Source organism: Scleropages formosus, chromosome 11 (genome assembly GCF_900964775.1).
Source record: "Scleropages formosus chromosome 11, fSclFor1.1, whole genome shotgun sequence".
Lineage (NCBI taxonomy): Eukaryota > Metazoa > Chordata > Actinopteri > Osteoglossiformes > Osteoglossidae > Scleropages > Scleropages formosus.
Genome location: NC_041816.1, coordinates 13,823,688 through 13,843,278, shown reverse-complemented (window position 1 = coordinate 13,843,278; position 19,591 = coordinate 13,823,688). Strand labels below are relative to the sequence as shown.

At 42.2% G+C, this 19,591-nt stretch overlaps 1 protein-coding gene across 2 annotated transcripts in view; it reads left to right on the top strand.

The window, feature by feature from the left end:
• The window catches only part of LOC108941199 (cytosolic carboxypeptidase 4-like), a 112,470-nt gene that overhangs the window by 2,343 nt on the left and 90,536 nt on the right, over nt 1-19,591 (top strand). The window contains exon 1 of one of the 2 annotated variants that reach the window (XM_018763868.2): nt 9,240-9,301. The exons of the other annotated variant lie outside the window; for it this stretch is intronic. The gene's annotated coding sequence lies outside the window, so the exon portion shown is untranslated. Of the gene's footprint in view, nt 1-9,239; nt 9,302-19,591 lie in introns of those variants that run through there. 2 annotated transcript variants of the gene reach the window in all.

Genomic DNA, 19,591 nt, shown 5'->3' with positions numbered 1-19,591 from the left:
TATATTTATCCTTGTGGATATATACATACACGATGTATACCTGTACAATGCTGCTTGAAAGTATGCAAACACCTTGTGTACCATAGTTTTACCACAAAATCATTATTTAGCACCTCTCGTTGCAAATGAGAACCAGTCTTTCTCATTTGACATAATAGCGTTATTACCAGTTCAGTGTGTTGGTTTAGAGGAAATCATGAGTGTAGAAGAAAAATGGAAGTAGTGCAGGTGCAAAAATAAGTGAACCCCAAATTGCACTGGTTAAACGAAGTTGTTTTTTTTTTTTTAAAAAAAAAAAAAAAAAAGATGCAGCAAAAATAACCCTGGAAACATGCACTGTGGTTTTTACAAGCTTTAGTTTACAAAAAAAGAAAAAACAACCTAGGAAACTCATACTAAAAGTGGAACATCTATTAAATATATATTTAACATTCATACAGGACTTAATCCTTGCTGTTATATGTAATCTAAAAAACACAGTGCAAATAGTCTGCTAATAGGCTCCTATATTATGATTGGTGATGCAGACATTTGCAAAATCATCTTTTACAATGGAACTCTCAGAAATGGCAAAATAGTGAATTGAACATATTTATGCATAAAGCATGTCCCTCCATAGTATTATTCCTTATTTTCATACAATCTGCTGGATTAGATTATTAGCTTCAGTGGAGCTTCTTTCACAGAAAAACAGTTGAGTCACTCAAGTTGAAATGGTTGAGCTTTTGCAGTCCCATATTTAGATGTCAGATAGCTATCGGTGAAACTGAATAATGTGTTGAGAAGTGGAGGTGATCTAGAGGACATGGTGATATGAACAGCTGTCGGGATATTTATGCTATCAATACAGTGTTTGAGAGTAGTCTGCTAATTTTACCATATCGTGACCATCTTGGTGGAAAGTAATTACTTTTAAAATCCTTTTCAGCGAGGTGCTAAGCCTGAAGCCTCTGTCCAAGTGTGTAAGACTACCCCTCTCCCAGTATTTCACTGTATCAGTTTCATAACTTCTGCACTGAAAGCAAAGATTGGAAACCACTGTGGTTACTGAAATACTGTGCAGGACAACTAGCTGCAATGCTGTATACCACATTATCTAAAAACACTTTCTTACAGACAATCCAATCCAAACTAACTTGCAAACTAATTTGCAGATGGAATTTAAATTTAGTTTGCTTTATTGTGCATTATAGTAGGTTTGTATTTAGATCAGACCACATTAGAGCAAAGTAAAATTCGTCCTTAAACATTGAAAATTGCGTAGTCTCAATGCAAAAAATGTCCATCTCATTGTATTTGGACTTGAAGTCTTTATGTCTCAGATTTGACTTCTTGACAGCTGTAGATCATACTCTTCTTTGCAATTTGATCAGATCAGCAGATCTGACCCTAATGTTGTGCTGACGAGGTAGTGGCTAAACACAAAGTGTTTTCAATCCGCTCCTGCCTCTAGTCTGTAGCTTTTAATAACCACCCATTTTATTACTCTGACAAAGTCAACACTTCTGACACACTTAGCTAACAGTGGCTGCATACAAACTTCTCATAAACCTTCTCCGATTTCTTTTTTTCGCAGTGTTCTACAACTGTTTGGCACATAATCAGAATTATGTCAGCCATTTCCTTTGTTATATACTGTCTTTCTCAACTGTGATGATACAGTACCTTCAGAAATTATTCAGATCCCTCTATCCACACTTTATTGTGCTGTATACTTATTTCAAAATGGATTGAGTTGATTTTTTGCCATCAGTGACATCGAGGACCCCATAACAACAAAGAGAAAACAGTTTTACTTTTTTGCAAATTTATTAAAAATAAAAAAACTGAAATCCCTCATTTACAAGTATTCTGACTCATTAATTTAACACATGAAACTGAACTCAAATACATAATTTCTTTTGAAAATCCTTCAGTTTTGGCTAGAACTTGATGGTAGCCCATCTGTTGCAGATTCACTTAATTGGACATGATTTATAAAGGTACATATCTGGGACAAAAATTGGCCTCAATGCCAGATGACATCTCTGAAAAAAGCCAGGTATTACCTGGTTAATACCATCTGTACAGTCAAGCATGGTGGTGGCAGCATCATGCTGTGGGGATGGTTCTCAGCAGCAGGGACTCAGAGACTGATCAGGATTGAGGGACAGATGAAAAGAGCCAAATACAGAGAGGTCATTTAAGTAAAAATCTGCTCCAGAGGCTACACAACCTTGGTCTAGGGCACACACACACACACACTTTTAGAACCGCTTGTCCCATACAGGGTCGCGGGGAACCGGAGCCAACCCAGCAACACAGGGCATAAGGCCAGAGGGGACACACCCAGGACGAGACGCCAGTGCGTCGCAAGGCACCCCAAGCGGGACTCGAACCCCAGACCCACTGGAGAGCAGGACCCGGTACGCCCCCCTATTGTGTATCAACTATTCACAAAAAAATCAATTCAGTCTGTTTTCACACACACACACACATTTTCAGAACCGCTTGTCCCATACGGGGTCACGGGGAACCGGAGCCTACCCGGCAACACAGGGCGTAAGGCCGGAGGGGGAGGGGACACACCCAGGACGAGACGCCAGTGCGTCGCAAGGCACCCCAAGCGGGACTCGAACCCCAGACCCACTGGAGAGCAGGACCCGGTACGCCCCCCTATTGTGTATCAACTATTCACAAAAAAATCAATTCAGTCTGTTTTCAACTAAGTCTAAAACACAACAAAGTGTGGAGGGCTCCCCAAGTGGGACTCGAACCCCAGACCCACCAAAGAGAAGGACTGTGGTCCAACCCACTGCACCACCTCACCCCTGGTCTAGGGCAAAGACTCACGTATCAGTATGGCAATGATCTGAAATACATACTCAAGACACTGCTGGAATGGCTTTGGAACAAGTCTCTGAATATCTGTACCAGGCAAATCCTAAACATGAAGCCCATAGAAAATCTGTGAAAAGACCTGAAGATTACAGTCTTGCTGCAAGGATTGACAAGAATTGGAGAAACTGCCCAAATCCAGGTATAAAAAGCTGGTAGACAGATACTCAAGAAGACTAAAAGTACAGAATAAAGGTCTGAATACTTATATAAATGGGAGATTTTAGTTCTTTGTTTTAAGTATATTTGCTGCAATTCCTTAAAATATGTTTTCACTTTGTCATTATCGACTATTGTGTATCTCACACACACACACACACACACACACACACACACACACACACACACACACACACACACACACACATTTTCTGAACCGCTTGTCCCATATGGGGTTGCGGGGAACCGGAGCCTAACCCAGCAACTCAGGGCGCAAGGCTGAAGGGGGAGGGGACACACCCAGGATGGGACGCCAGTCCGTCGCAAGGCACCCCAAGCGGGCCTCGGACCCCAGACCCACTGGAGAGCAGGACCCGGTACGCCCCCCTATTGTGTATCAACTATTCACAAAAAAAATCAATTCAGTCTGTTTTCAACTAAGTCTAAAACACAACAAAGTGTGGAGGGCTCTGAATACTTTTAGAGGGCACTGTATTTAACATTCACTGGTCTTCTACAATGAAAAAAAGAGACCTCCCGTGGGACAGTGCCGGCTCCATTCCTGTTCACCTTGTGCACTGAGTCATGTTACCTGCATTAGTTTTCAGATGATGGAATTATTGGGTGAATCAGGGACAGGCAGGAGGCTGAGTACAGTGTGGAGGAGTGCTGCATGCAGAACCAACTACAGCTCAATGCCAGAAGGACTAAAGAAATCTTGGTGGATTTCAGGAAGTCCGAGGGTCTCTGAGACTCGACAAGAAAGGACACCTTAACTTTCTAAGAAAGCTCAGGTATTTTCAAGAATGCAGATCCTGGTTTAGAAGATGCATTCTTCTATGCAGGGAAATGGGATTTTGACGGGTGATGCCAGCAGACTGAATAAACTAATGAGAAAGGCCAACGTGATCCTGGGAGTTGGGCTGAACTCTCTGGAGGATGCGACACAGAGAAAGACTCGAACAAACTCCTGTCCGTCATAGACAATGACTGTCATCCTCAGCCCACCACCCTAACAAAACAGAGTAGTACTTTCAGCAATAGACTGGTCCAGTTTTGCTGTTCCCAAGATTGCTAACTGAGGTCATTCCTGCCAGCAGCCATTTGGACTCTTGATGAGTCCCTGCACTGTCACAAAGTGACATGCTATTGCTAGAGTTGTACTAAATAGTTATCCTCTCGCTGTATACTTGTGCAGTATCCTTCAGAATGAATAAATTAGTTTGTTCATTCACTGTGTACAACACAAGACTTCATAATGTCTTGTGCTTGACAGATTAACGAGAGAAACTGTGGTTGTTGAGGCCTTTTGGGAGAAATGCAATGTAATGTCATTTCACTATACTGTCTGTAGTATAACACATAACATGTGCAAGTGCCAGCCAGTCAGTCTGACTCTTGACAACCACTTGCATGGTTTTCTTGGTAAGAAAGGGGGTTGCCAAGGTCTTTTTTCACATGTCTCGGGGGTGCAAACACACTGAGAGTCATGTAGACTCTTGAGCTGGACTCAAATCCATACCCACCAAGTAGCTGTGAGGTGCTCGTTTTATCTGCTGCGCCACCATGTCTCGCAGCACATAATACAGGTAACAATAATTTTTCAAAATGAAGCATGCAGTACTTTTTAAAAATTCCCATGTCTGTTTTTTGGGAACTCGCTCTAGCATGCATTGCATTAATGGTTTTCAGTACAGTGTAAATCTTCTGCATGCCCCATTAGGAGCCAAATAGTGGATCATGTTACTTGTGCATGGTTGCGAGTGTCGCTTGTATATTGCACTACTCACAGTAGAGCCTCAATAACGCTAACCGCTCTCAGTGGCTGGAAATCTGAAATATGTTCACACTGATTAACCAGTTCACTGGTCTACTTCAGTGTGTCCAGTGTGTCAGATGTTTTGTGCCAGTTTGACATTTGGCACAAGGTTGATTGATTTTGGGTTCTCGGAAAACATTTCATAACGCCAAGTTCAAGGAAATTTAGGTGTTTTCCTGCAGACTTAAAGACAAATTAAATTAACTCATTAGCATTATAAGCAGCTAACGCCACTTAATTTTCCACTGTGATGCACGGTGGAACTGTGAGGAGGTTTTATGAGGGTACTTCAATGTCAGTTTTTGCAACCAGGAAAGACGTTCACTTTATTAAATTTACATTCAATTTTTTTTATTGTATTCAATTATTATTTTAAGATGTTTTTGTTGCTCAGCAGAATACCTTATTTTAATCATTCTCGGTCATTGGTTTGGCTTAGATCTGAAAACAGAGAATGGGGATGTTTCACTCATGTTTATCTATGTTTATGTCACAAGCTATTAACAGGTTACAGAGGAATACCCTGAATCAGATGTGGCCCGCTGTTGCTTTTTTCCACATGCCTTTTCTTTCTCTGAAACATCAGGATCGGTTGAGACTACAGACGCAAGGGGAGCTCTGCTGACGCACAGCTCTGAGGACCTGGTGTCTCTTTGCTCAGATCCTTGAGATGAGGAGTTACATAACCGCTGGATGCTCTGGCACATGTTTGCGAGTGCCACGTGTGGGCAGAAATTTCCATGCGACCCAGCGAACGATTGGGTTTCGCTGTCCCCTCTCTGCGCCTTATGGAAAGTGCTATTTCAGCCATCCATGGCGAGCCAAGTACTGCGCCATGCTGCTCGCTCACATTACAAAATGGAAAATACAGGGAGAAACGATTTTCATTGCCTATCTTGCTGGGCAGGGTGAGAAGATGCATCTCTCTTCTCAGTGCAGATGTGTGGCTCTTAAGAATGGAAAAACTGTGTCCCATTTAAGTGCTGCACACAAGTGTCTGTGGAGAAGTCAGCACTGAATCCTGCTTTTTTTTTTTTTTTTTTTTTTTTTACCTTAGTCATGTTAAAATGAGGAAAACATGAATGTAAGGCTTGTGATGTGAATTGTAAAAAAAAAAAAAAAAAAAGCAGGTCCATGCAAGGGGTTTGTCCTCTGTTGCTGTGGTGATACAGTGCCCACAAGGCTGCAGCTCAACATTTTGGCAGACCCCTTTATGTGCTAGTCCAGATATGCCCTTGGAGAGATGAGTAATTACTGAAACTGTCACTCTTGGACATTTTAGGGTGATCTTTTCATACACTTCATGCTTCTGAATTAGAGCAGCTAAAATGCACCAAACTTTTGCCTACTGTGCATTGTATTCTCAAGGATTAATATTTTGGAAAGCTATGAAGATGTATTCTTGAGGGTATACAACTATTTGTTTCTGTGTCTGTTGTGTCTGGTATGTAGTTTAACTGCAATATATCTATTTTTGTACTCGAAATATAGAGGCACTAGAAAGCAGTCTGTATTATAACAGCTTCAGAATTCCGGAAAGAAAGGTGTTTAAAAGGATTTAGAAGTGAAACATGTGGCATAACAGGGTAAATGATAAATTGCACTAACTTGTGCTCAGCAACTTGAGCTTGGTCTCTGGGAGCTTTACATACTTTTCATACCAAGGTTATCTGTTGCCAAGCTCCTGAAGTGTCACAGATATCTGCTCAAGACTCCTGCTGTACCCTTAGACTCACGACATGGGATAATGCACTCTCAATCTTAAACTGAAAAAAAGAGTTAACGCTTTATTTCGCTATGTTTACATGTCTTCATTTGCCCATCAGTGTATCCACGAACCATCTGTTCTCAATAACTTATTCTTCATTGAAGGGTCGTGATGATTTGGATCCTATCCCTGAGCATCGGACGTGAGGCATGGTTCACCTTGCAGTAAAATCTGAATTATGACAATCACGAGGCAAACACACTCATTCACTTATACATACACACTCTATGGGCAATTTAAAGTCACCAGTTCACATGAAGCACTTTTTTGGATTGCAGGAGGATGCTAGAACAGCCAGATGAAGGCAATGGGTTCAAACTCGTGTCCAGACTCTACAACCCAGCAGCTGAGGGACCAGATCTGTGCCACAGCGCTGCCCTTGTTTATTTACTTACTATCTTGCCCAATATAATATGATATAATATAATATAATATAATCAATTACTCCTTTTTATTTGCATTCAAAGGGGAAAAGCTATTGTTTGCAATGAGAAACCATGTCACTTCCAAAGAGCATTTAAATCCTCCTTGTATAGCCGCTGTAAATAGATTATCCCCAGAGGACATGATTAGGTGTGATCTCTGGTCTGAGAGCTTTGTGGATCAGTTTGTATCCAGCTCTCAGCTGGCGTCATCCAGTCCAAAGAGCCCTATTAACCTTCATGCTGAGCACTGTGTAATATCTGCTCTTTCTGTCTAGCCAGTGTATTATTCTTCACCCTGGTGTTTTTCAGGACATTCATGACAGATTGATATTTGTTTGTTGGGATTTTGGTAAGCATTCTGCTTAGATGTGTCACAGAATACATGTAAGCACATTGTGTCCTCTAGGTCTCCTGCCGGTGTTCAGAAGTATTTACTTGAAATGAGCAATGAATTTAAAATTGTGTCTGATCTGTTCACATTTTAATGACTCGTCCAATGAGGATCTCAATCGCCCGTGAAGAACTGTTTAACAGTCTTGAAACTATAATACACACAAGACAGCCCCTTCTCTGTGAAGCTCAAGTTGACTCATCAGGTTTGTATCTCCATTAACCACACGAAAAGCTGTTAAGAGCAAATGAAGGGATCCAATGACACATCTCACACTTGATGACAGTGATTTAAATACTGACAGCGATTGAAGAACTTTGTATAGAGGCCCTGAAAGTCTCTGCTGCTGCTTTGCAGTGATAACTTTGATGTTGTAGTGATCATCAGAGAGAGAAGGGACTAAAGGAAAGATTTGTGTTTGGTGTCCAAGTGTATGTTTTATGTGCCTCGCTTGACATTTCAAGAATTTCAAGTGTCAACAGTCGAGGGACACAGAGGGTCGGTAAATTTGACCATTTGACCCTTGTGATAATGCAACACTATATAACTTTTTCATACTGTTCTTTAAAAGTAAATTCCACATGCCATTTCAAATTCTTTGCTTTTATGAAATATCTGATATTTGCTGTGTGACATTGTACAAAAGCTAACATATATATTAGGAAATATATGAAATGTATCCTAAACCTTATTCAAAAGATGAAACTATTTCTTTTAGCTGAGGACACAAAAGAACATATTTCCTATTTTACATATCCACTCTATGAATTTATTTATATTCACATTTACATTTTTTCATTTAGCAAATGCTTTTTTCCAAAGCGCCATACATCTCATAGAAAATACAATGTGTGCATTACCTTAAGAGAAAGAGTTATAGCTGCAGACGGACGTGTGCTTCTTAAGTAAAGTTAGTTTCCCTTACCATATGCACCGACGTTCATCATACCAGTAGCTTTATAAAACTTTACCAGAATATTGATGATTCATAATCACCTTCCTAGTACTTTTTTTTAAAGATACATATAAACATTTACGTTACATTGCAGGAGTGGCTCTGTAAAGCAATGATCCGTGCATGATCACGAACAATTACACCTTTCGTGAACTTAAGAGCTCATGGGCGAAGTGAGTCCGGAGGCGATGAGTTTTCAGACCCTTTAGGAATGTAGACGGAGTTTCAGCAGTTCTGAGCGAGAGCTGGGGGTCGTTTCACCACAACGGAGCCAGAACCGAGAACCTCCGTATTTTTTGATGAAATGGCATAAATGGGAGAAATAAATAAAATATACACCTACTGTAACTTTCTCACCTCTAGCACCCTCCTCCAATAACATTTTGTTGAACCAGCACGCCGCACTGAAATAAGCTACTCCAAACAGCACTGTACTCAACAAATACCTTGCTCCACCATCAAAAACCTTGCTCTACCAACACCTTACTCTATACAGTACCCTGTTCCACTAACACGCTACTCCAAATAGCACCGTTTTAAACGTCACCCTGGGCCTCAGCAAAGGTGACCACAGGCTGCCCCCCAGCTGCCTTGTTGCCAGTGCCTGCCAGGTTGATTTAGTTTGCCTGGACAGTGGCAGTTGCTAAGCTGTGTCACTATCTGGCATTCGTCCCATGGTCAAGTGGAAGGAGAAAGCGTTTTTAAAAACAACCAGGTGGTCCCACATTCAAAGCTCCCGAAGTGGTCTGGCGCCGTACATGAGCGGTGGCAAAGAAATAAGAAGACACTTTAAATTTTTTCCTGCTCACCCTGCAGAGTAACATACAAACAATGTTCAACTACAGCAAATATGCTAACTTTACATGGAGGGGAACATTGAAAGACTGGGGTCGCTTCATCCATAGTGGTAAGCAGGGACGGGATGATCTTTTCTTTAGTATGTGCTCTTGAATGACCTAACCAGGGCAACTATGGATAATTGAATCTGTGCTCATACATGATGGCTACAGGGATATATGCAAAACACACCAGCTTATTGTCAATATTTATTGCACTTTCTTTGAATTCAGCACAACGTGGTCTTTTCCTGCATGCTTCATTAATTGTTCATATGCTGCTGTAATTTCACTTACTGACCTAAAATTTTTCTGATGATAAACCTCTCTCTCTGTTTTTCGTTGACGGTTGTTTGTTTCTTCCTTGTTTGCACTCCGTTTTGAACTGAACTGTTTTAGATTTCCATAATTTTCAAGCTTCTGTCACTTGTTAGACTTTGGCTGTTGTAATGGCATGGAAATTGATTAAATCCTTGAAATCATCTTCAATGTTTGTCATATTCCCACATTTTAAGCGTTTTAGTATTTCTTTGCAATTCAACCCCTTCCTTGTACCCATGTGCTCCTCAAGAGGGGTAATGGAAGATGTGGGTGGAGTAATGAATTTTGTCTGTTATGGGCGTGTTACCTAGGAACGGATGGCTTCTTGTTGTGTTTCCTAAGTGAGGAGCCATGCGGTGGTGGCAGGGGGCAAAAGTGGCATTGCACAGCTGCGTGTTCGGGAGTCTCAGACAGCAGTGCCCTTGACCAGCTGTAGTCATGGCAAGACCGCTCGTCCGTGTGACGCAGGCGTCTCCCCTGCCTGCCTGCCTCCCTCCCACAGGTGTGGGCAATAATTTAAACACTCTGTCTGGGTGGATTTGCAAGGGGGATTTAGGGCTGCTCTTCCAGGAGGAGTCACCTTGCCTTCGCCTTCAGCTGTGTTGCTAATGGACGGTTTGTGAGATGCCAGTGGCCGCAGCTCAGGGCAGAGTACCTGCACCTCGGGCTGAAATGTACAGAACCTCTGCTTTTTCCATACATACATTGTGAAGCTCTAGAAGGAACAATTTTGTCATCTGTGTGAAATTTTTTAAACAATAATGTCATAACCATTTATCTCCCATGGTAGAGAAGAATATCACTGGAAAATGTGCCACAGACAAACCCTTGGGGAGGTGGGATAGATTGACCTTCATCACTTACTTGCTCGCCCCTTTATTTTATTTCTCTTTATTTCACATAATGAAAATAGGTGAGTCATAATATGACAATATTGATGAAAGGCCAAAGCAAGTATGACTTTTTTAGTATAAAACAGGTTGTCATGGAACCATGACTGCAATGTTTAATTTTAGCTTTCCTAAGACTCCTAAGGGACATTTAAATATTTGACTGTTCTGCCAGTGTCACTGGGGGGCTTTAGGCAGCTTAACTATAAAAGCTGAAAGGCATTAGTTAGGAGTAGTCAAAGCCAAAAACTTGAGCTGGGTAATCTAACTCCAGGGTCAAATTGTTTCTTATAAATAGCAAATTATTCACGCCGTCATAGTTATCCAACTGTGAAGTTCATTTGGCGTTTGATGAGAGATAGGCTGACAGATATGAACACAAAACAAACCTTTTTGGGTCCGCTGATGTCACTCTGATGTATTAATTGCAAAAGGTGAAGGTTATTTCTTCATATTTACCCCAGATAAAGGTGTTATGTCCCTCTTCTCAGATTAGTGACAGAGGGATTTTAGGGGGTTGTTTAAAATGGTGATTTGGCCAGCACTACTTAATCTCCAGTTTCATTCAGAAGGTCAAGGTCAGAATATGACTTGTATCTGATGCCACCCTCTGGCTTGTAAAAAAAAAAAAAAAAAAAAAAAAAAAGAAAAATACGGCAGTATCGATTATATTTGGGTTTTGGGATTTTTCTCCACTTACGTTTGGGTTACCTTAGAAAAATATGTAACTTCATAAAAATGGCAATCAGTCAAAAAATATGTAAGAAAAATGTATGCACTTTAATAACACCCCCTGCAAAGTGAGTGAATGAATGAATGAATGAATGAGCCAATTTCTTTCACATGTGCTGTAAATTTTAAGGAGCTGACATGTGTCTTGACTCTTGCCCATCTGTGTGTATGTACTGCGCAGAGTGTGGAAACTGGAGAGCTATAGGTTTCAGCGGTTTGTGTATAACTTCGGGGGCACTGAGTGCAGTTGCCCCACAGCACAGATCAGCAGGACTCTCTTTCAGAGCCTTATGTCTGCCAACGATAGAAAGTATGTGCTTGAGGGGGCAGTAGGGAGTGAGATGCTGGAATCTCGGCTGAGCAACCTTCCAAGCGATGTGTCTCATTGGTTTCAAAACACTCCAAGCATTTGGCTGTGTGTCTGCTAGCCCGACTGGGATTTAATTATGCTGCTTGACAGCAGTCTGAACTAAGCTGAAGCCTTGATGGCACAGCCTTGAACCAGGAGGCCAGGATGTCTTCTCAGAAAAGCAGCTGGATACACCAACCGAAACGTGTAATCACTGCCTTCCATTCAAAATTCTACACGGCTGCCTACATGAACACATGTTCAGAAATATTTCACCAGATTTTGTTTTAGCATCAGAAGATGTGTGTACTCGATCTGGTCTTAGCGCTTGCATTCATGCTATTTATTTATTTGTCTGATTTGTTTGAACTGAATTGAACTTGTTTGAAGTAATTTTTTTGAGTGTGGTGCCTTGGTTCGGCTTGTTTAGTTCTAGTAAACAGCTCATTGCTGTATTACATCTGGTGCCTGTTTGTTCAGTGCACAGTCCTTTGTGTGTTTTCTTTTTGTTTGTATTCAAAATGAGGTTGATGGCTTATGTCACAACGCTGCATTTTCAAGGAATATGAGCTAGTGTGTTCCACATACGTGGTTGAGGTTTGGTGCTGGACACATTGTGTTCCATTTCTGCGTCTTTGAATTTTAGTGGGTGATGAATATGTTCTTGTCTGCAGACATTTTTGATATCATTATTTCTGAAGTCAATGTATCGCAGAGAAAATTTAGCTGCTCTGCAAAAAGTTGAAGTTAAGGCCATTATTATTGCTAAGCAAAGAAAAAACTAGTATGAATGTGATGAGAGGGGTGTGGTGGCGCAGCGGGTTTGGCTGGGTCCTGCTCTCTTGGAGGTCTGGGGTTCGAGTCCTGCTTGGGGTGCCTTGTCAGACAGCTTTGACAGACTGGCGTCCTGTCCTGGGTGTGTCCCCTTCAGCCTTGTGCCCTGTGTTGCTGGGTTAGGCTCTGGTTCACCATGATCCTGATTAGGACAAGCGGTTTCAGATAGTGTGTATGCGATGAAGGCATTAAGTGCAACAAAATGTTTTTAAAAAGATAGCATGTCATTCTGGTGTCGGTTCAAATTTATGGTTGTGTGATTGTAGTTTGTGGTCATTCCCCTCTTATTTACTACTTAATCTTGGAAAATTTCTCTTGAAATTGGAGCACACATTTCAAATTACTTGGGTTAGTATGCTCTTTGTAAAAGCCTGAGGCATTCTCTGAAATTTAGGAAAATTATTACGGAGTGTAATGATTCATAAACCTATCAAATGTACTATCAAAAGCCTTAGAGATTTATGTTAAAAATATTTGTTATAAAACCAAATTTTTTTGTTGCAGTGCCTTCAACTGACAATGTAGTACAGTGAAGTGTTGATTGTCGAGTTATTTTCAGTGATCCAGAGCTCCTTGGCTGTGGGTTTGGACACTGAGTGATTGATTCGAATCCAGCTCAGTCTTTGTGGAACTTATATCTTCTCCCTGGCATGGTGGCACAGCGAATAGCCCTGCTGTCTCACAGCGCCTGGGTGGTGCGAGAAGATGTGGGTTCAATCCTGCTCAGTCTGTGTGGAGTTTGCATGTTCTCCCTGTGTCTGTGTGAGTTTCCTCTGGGTGCTCTGGTTTCCTCCCACAGTCTGAAGGTATGCTGATCAGGTTCTGCCATAGTGTGGGAGTGATAGAGAGAGTGTGTTCCACTGATGTATGGATGAGTGACCCATTGTGAGTAGCGTATCTAGCAGTGTAAGTCACCTTGGTGAATAAGGTGTGTGGGCTGGTAACACTACAGAGTTCAGTGGAAGTTGCTTTGGAGAAAAGTGTCTGCTAAATAAATAAATGTAAATGTTCACTTGAGTTTACTCTGACTGCTTTCCCTGCAGTCTGAAGACATGTGTTTCAGCTGAACTGACTTTGGGTGTGATTGTGTATATGTGGCTGTGGCTATGTGGTAATAGACTGGTGTCCCATTCAGAGTGTACCCTCTCACATCCTGTGCCTCCAGGATAGGCTCTGGACAACTGTGACCCTGCACTGGACAAGAAATTATCAGTGATGAATGAATGAAAAAAATTAATTAGTTTCAATGCTTGGCCTATATTCCAAAGTTCTCAAACGAGGTTTACATGCCCTTTAATTGTATTATTTTTGTTGGGTAAACAGTGAAATGTAAACCTCTCTTTTTGTACTGACGTTAAGCAGCCACACTGATTTGTATTTCTGTACGAGTACATACCTGTGCCTTTTTACGTGTCACACAGGGGGATGTAGCTTGAATTGACAGTAAATGCTGAGCTGTAATAAAGTTATATGTGGTATGAGCAGCTGGCGTGCTGCACGTTCCTTGCTTCGCTTCGTGTGATAGCCAGCAGGCTCCCGTCCTGGGCTGCGTCAGCAGCTGCTCTCTGGGTGAAACATGGAGGGCTGCTACAGGGCCCCCCCCCAGTCTGAGGTTAGTCACACAGCAAATCATGCCCACCAGACCCCCTGTCCTACATTAAGGCCTCACTTCATTTCTGATTGTTAACCACTTTCATTTTTTTGCCAAATTTTGGGTCTGCTTGCAAGTTCATAACTCTTTCCGTTTCTGATACCCCCATCTTCAAACTAGGAAAGTAATTTTAGTACTGTAGCATTTTTGATTTGCCAGTCACCCTCTGATAATATATCACACACATACACAGTGGCTGAAACCACTTTCCAGAGCAGGGTCACGAGAAACCGGAGCCTAACCCGGCAACACAGGGTGCAGAGCTGGAGGGGGGAGGGGACACACCCAGGATGGGACACCAGTCCATCACAAGGCACCCCAAGCGGGACTCGAACCCCAGACCCACCAGAGAGCAGGACCCGCCCAAACCCGCTGCACCACCACACCCCCCCATTCCGATAATATGTATATTGTGGTGTGCAGCGCCGTGGGCTTGGATGGAGCGAATAAGGACGCAGAGGCAGCTTTCATTTCAAATGTTTTATTCGAACACCAGCACACAGGGAAATAATGCTCTCGGTCCAAGAACCCCGTTTCCTCCAGGACCTTTGCGTCTAGCCAGCCTTCCCAGCCTGCTTAGCGTCTCCAGGCTCTCTCTTCTTTCTCTCACTGGTAGACGCAATCGCCCCCTTATATTCCCCGTACGTCACCAAATACTAACCAATTACAATAAGCACATTTCCCGCTCAAACACAGTAATGCAGGTCATTACTATATATATATAAACCCACACACAGGGAAAATATGCAAATTCCACACAGACTGAACCATGTTCAGTCTCAGGTCTGAACTTACAGCCCAGTGAGACGCCTGCTGCTTGACCATGTTGGTCAAGAACAGAATAAAACAGAAACAAGAAAATAAGAGTAAGGTCAATAACGTGAGGGAAAGGTGATAGAAGAAAGGGAGCATGCTACTTGGTGATGTATAAGCAGTCTGGGGATATTAAGCCTGCATTTAAATGTGTCCACGCTAGTTCTGATTTTCTATACTTCATATTAATTAGATTTTCGATTTTAGATGTTTGAAAGATAAAGATGCAGTTTTTCAGGAAAAAGTGGATGGATATAGAACACAAACCCACATGTTTCTGGTATTTAATAGTATATAATTTTAATATACATTTTCAGAGAAGTGATAATGTAAAGGGGGAGTGCGGTGGCGCAGTGGCGCAGTGGGTTGGACCGGGTCCTGCTCTCCGGTGGGTCTGGGGTTCGGGTCCCGCTTGGGGTGCCTTGCGACGGACTGGCGTCCCGTCCTGGGTGTGTCTCCTCCCCCCTCCGGCCTTACGCCCTGTGTTGCTGGGTTAGGCTCCGGTTTCCCGCGACCCCGTATGGGACAAGTGGTTCAGGTGGTGTGTGTGTGATAATGTAGAATAATACATTGCGTTAACTGAGTCCAGTTAGCATTTCTAAACTCAATTCATGCTTGAGTGCTTTCATTCTTACCCAGGGTACTTAATTAAGGTTGTTAGGCACAGGAAAAAACAAGCGCTCTTCCTCAAATTGAATGCAGTTTTCTTTTGCGGAAAGATATGGAAGATTCATATCGGTTTTGTAGGAGAAGGCTGTATTCTTACATGTGGTTTTGGCAGGAAGAAAGGAGAGAAAAGAAAAGCAAATGGGAACCATCCACAGCCTATAGCAGACAGCCCTGTGGAGGAGTGTGTCAAGTTAAATAAAGAAAACAAAGCAGGGAAACTCAAAGAGCCTGGCTTTGGGGAGTGGAAGTACAGCCATGCAGACAGCATGGGCTGGGAGGAGGGAGGACTCGCTGTTCTGCAGTAGGACCAAGACGGAGATCCACGGCACGCTCGCTGAAGGGCCTTGGCAGAGAGACGCTGTCTCTCGGATGTAAGGCACAGTTTAGGAGGCTACAAAGCATCAGCTCTGTAGATGCCTATCCAGCAGCAGGGCAGTGGAATGAGCAGTGGTGTCCACACCACTGTGCCTATGTTTCACTCTCCTGTTTTCCTCCGCGAAGCCTCCTGTGTCGTGAATGTCGTGACTTTAGTTGAGGCCGAATACGGACACGATTACACAGCGGTTTCACTCAAGTGAAGTCTTTGTTTCCCTCTCTCTTCTCTTTCTGTGCAGTCTGACCCCTCCAACGCTTCTCAAGGCCATAGCAGTCTTCCTCGTAACATAATGCCACGAAGGCCGTGTCATTTTTGTTGTTGTACTGGTTATCCTAACATGGTATCGCTAACATTCTCTGCTAGACTGATGCTTTTTGAGTTTCCAAGGGGGATGTGTGTCGGAATGTAGCAGACATGTGGCTGTGGTATTGTACCAGTCACACGCCATCTACCTTTTCAATGCGGGTTTAATACACAATAGGATATTATGAGCTATTTTTAGCAAAGTGTAATAGAGTGACATGGTCTGTGTCTGGGGGGTGGGAGAGGGGTAGTTTCCCAGGAGAGAATTATTCCTGGGCAGAGGCTTAAAGGTGAAGCTGAGGACAGCAGCTAGCAAGCTCTGTCATATACCATAACTGAGTAATGAACCAAAACCTCCATGATGATAATCTCCATGATTAATTGTTACCTTAAATGTAAGGATGGATTAAAGAATCAGCACCACGAACCATGGTACGCAGCTATAGAATTTCCTCCAGGACCCTTCTTCACCACTTTATGAATTTATGTTAAAGCACTTACTGTGCTGAAATATTATACCATACAGTGATGTTTTAGAATATAACATTTTTACAATGTAATAAAAGCTACAATTATCTAAAAAGCTTCTTTATTGTATCTTAATAGAGAATATTTTTTTTAATTATTCATTCAGCCAGTGATTTTCTCCAAAACACCTTACAGTGTTGATCTACTAATTACAATAATTTACCGCTGTGGAATTATTTGTTACTGGCACAGGTTAGGGTGAGGAGTTCTACAGCCGGAGTGGGGATTCAAATCTGTGTCCTTTGACTTCAAGGCGGCAGGTCTAACCACTACTCTTCCTTCTGAATAAATAATTTGCAGAACAAATGGAAAAAATGTGGGTATACATTTTCTTTTTACCACTTTGACTGTGTAACAGGGAAAATGCACAATGAGCAAAACACCAAAGAATTATTATTATTTATTGTAAAAATGATAAAGCACGATAGACACGAAAAGACACGGTAGACATTGTAGCATGCAGAAATGTATGCAGTATGGCACCAGTTTTTCATGGTTATGTTTTCCTTGAAAAAACCACTTTTTATTGCATGTTAGTTTGTTCTGACAACTGCGAAAGCTTGTTTTGTACAAGACTGCACTAAGTTGTATGACAGCAAATGCACTACTGTGCCCATGCTCTACTATTTTAGATACAGGCTAGCCTAACTTTCACCAAAAGATTTTTTTCTAAGGTAAATTAATATTTATAGAGTTCATTAATTTGGTTTTTATTGATTTGTGTGTCCAAAGATTAGCAGGACAGAAGTCCAATGTTTCTGTATGAAAAAATAATTTCTTGTTTTTGTACAATTTGATATGTCAGTTGTTTTGGGGAAAATGAATAACCCTATGGAGCAACTGTGAAAGCGGTGTAGTTTTTAATGTAATGTTTGTCCTGTTTGCACAATTGAAAACTACTGATAAGTAAAAACTAAAGGCTAATTTAATAAATCCTCTACCATGAATTTATTCAAAACATTTTTCATGTTCTTGAGAAATAAATGTAACATCATACAAGCGAAACATAAAATGAAAACAAATGATTGGTTAAAAAAGCAAAAAAAAAAACAAATACATCAATAATTGTAGTAAAACGTTAGAGGGTGTCAAGTGTGGTAGTTAACTTATAATGGTAATGAGGATTATGAGGTAACAGGTGATGTCCGGTATTAAGATATTTAACACTGGTGTGAATACATTCTTAACTAGAGCAATCAAAACAGTCCACAGCGACAAGAACACTGCCCTCTGGTGTTTTACATTTACATTTATTCACTTAGCAGACGCTTTTGTCCGAAGCAACGTACATCTCCGCAAAAGTACAATTTATTCATTACATTAAGAGAAAGAGACATGGCTGCAGACATGTGACTCTCAAGTAAACCTAGTTGGTTACCTACCACTTGCTGTACCAAGGTTCATTGTTCAGGTAGGTGCATAAAACACAGGATAGACAAATCCTGATACCCTCCTATCAAAATTTTTTTCTTTTTCTTTTTTTTTATAATATTATAAGATACACAAGCAAGCAAAAACAATGCCGGAGTAGTGGCTGAATAAAGGCTTTATCTGATGATGCTCATGAAGTTACGGTACACGGACATTTACACCCTACATGAGCTGGAGAGATCTTGGGCGGAGTGAGTCCGGAAAAGGTGAGTTTTCAGAGCCTTCTTGAATGTAGACAGTTTCCACAGTTCTGAGTGAGAGGGGAAGGTCGTTCCACCACAATGGAGCCAGAACAGAGAACCTCCGTGCTTTACCTTTCGTGCGCGGGACCACCAAGCGAGCAGAAGTAGACGAGCGAAGGGGTCTAGCTGGGGTGTAGCGGTTGATCAAGACCTGTAAATAACTGGGAGCAGTTCTATTGATGCATTTGTAGACAATAACCAGGGTCTTGAATTTGATTCGGGCAGCAATAGGAAGCCAGTGTAGAGAAATGGGTGGAGGAGATATGTGGGAACACTTTGGCAAATCAAACACAACTCATGCAGCAGCATTCTGTAATAGCTTCAGAGGTTTGATGGCAGTAGCGGAAGGCCACACAGGAGAGAGTTGCAGTAGTCCAGACAGGAAGTCACTATGGCCTGGACAAGTAGTTGGGCAGAGTCAGTTGTGAGGTAGGGATGGATCCTACGAATATTGTACAGGATGTATCTGCAGGGCCGGGTTGTGGCTTCGATGTGCTGAGAGAAAGACAGACTCGAGTCAAGTCGTTACTCCCAGACTCTTAGCCAAGAAGGTAGCTGAGATGAGTGAGCTGTCCAGTTTGATTGATAGATCATGACAGGAGGACAGGCCAGCTGGGAGGTGAAGAATCTCTGTTTTGGAGAGGTTGAGTTGGAGGTGGTGATCAGACATCCACGAAGAGATGTCTGACAGGCAGGCAGCAATGCGTGTGGAGATGTCTGATGCACCAGGTGGAAAGGAGAGGAAGAGCTGAGTATCATCAGCATAGCAGTGGTATTTGAATCCATGGGAGGCTATGACCGGACCGAGGGAGGAGGTATAGATCGAGAAAAGAAGAGGACCCAATACCGAGCCCTGTGGGACACCGGTTAAGAGAGGCAGAGGAGAAGAATGAGAGCTCCGCCAGACCACTTGATTGGATCTGTCAGATAGGTAGGACTCAAACCATCGTAGTTCCACACCTTTGATCCCAAGCTGGTTAAGAGAGGAGAGTAGAATCCGGTGGTTGACTGTGTCGAATGTCGCAGGCAGATCGAGGAGGATGAGGACTGAGGAGAGAGAGGCGGCTCTAGCGGCTTGGAGAGCATCAGACACCGCCAGAAGGGCCGTCTCAGTGGAGTGACCAACTTTAAAACCAGACTGATAACCATAAAGGAGGCGGTTCTGGGTGAGGAAATCGGACAGTTGATCACAGGCTGCCCGCTCTAGGGTTTTAGACAGGAA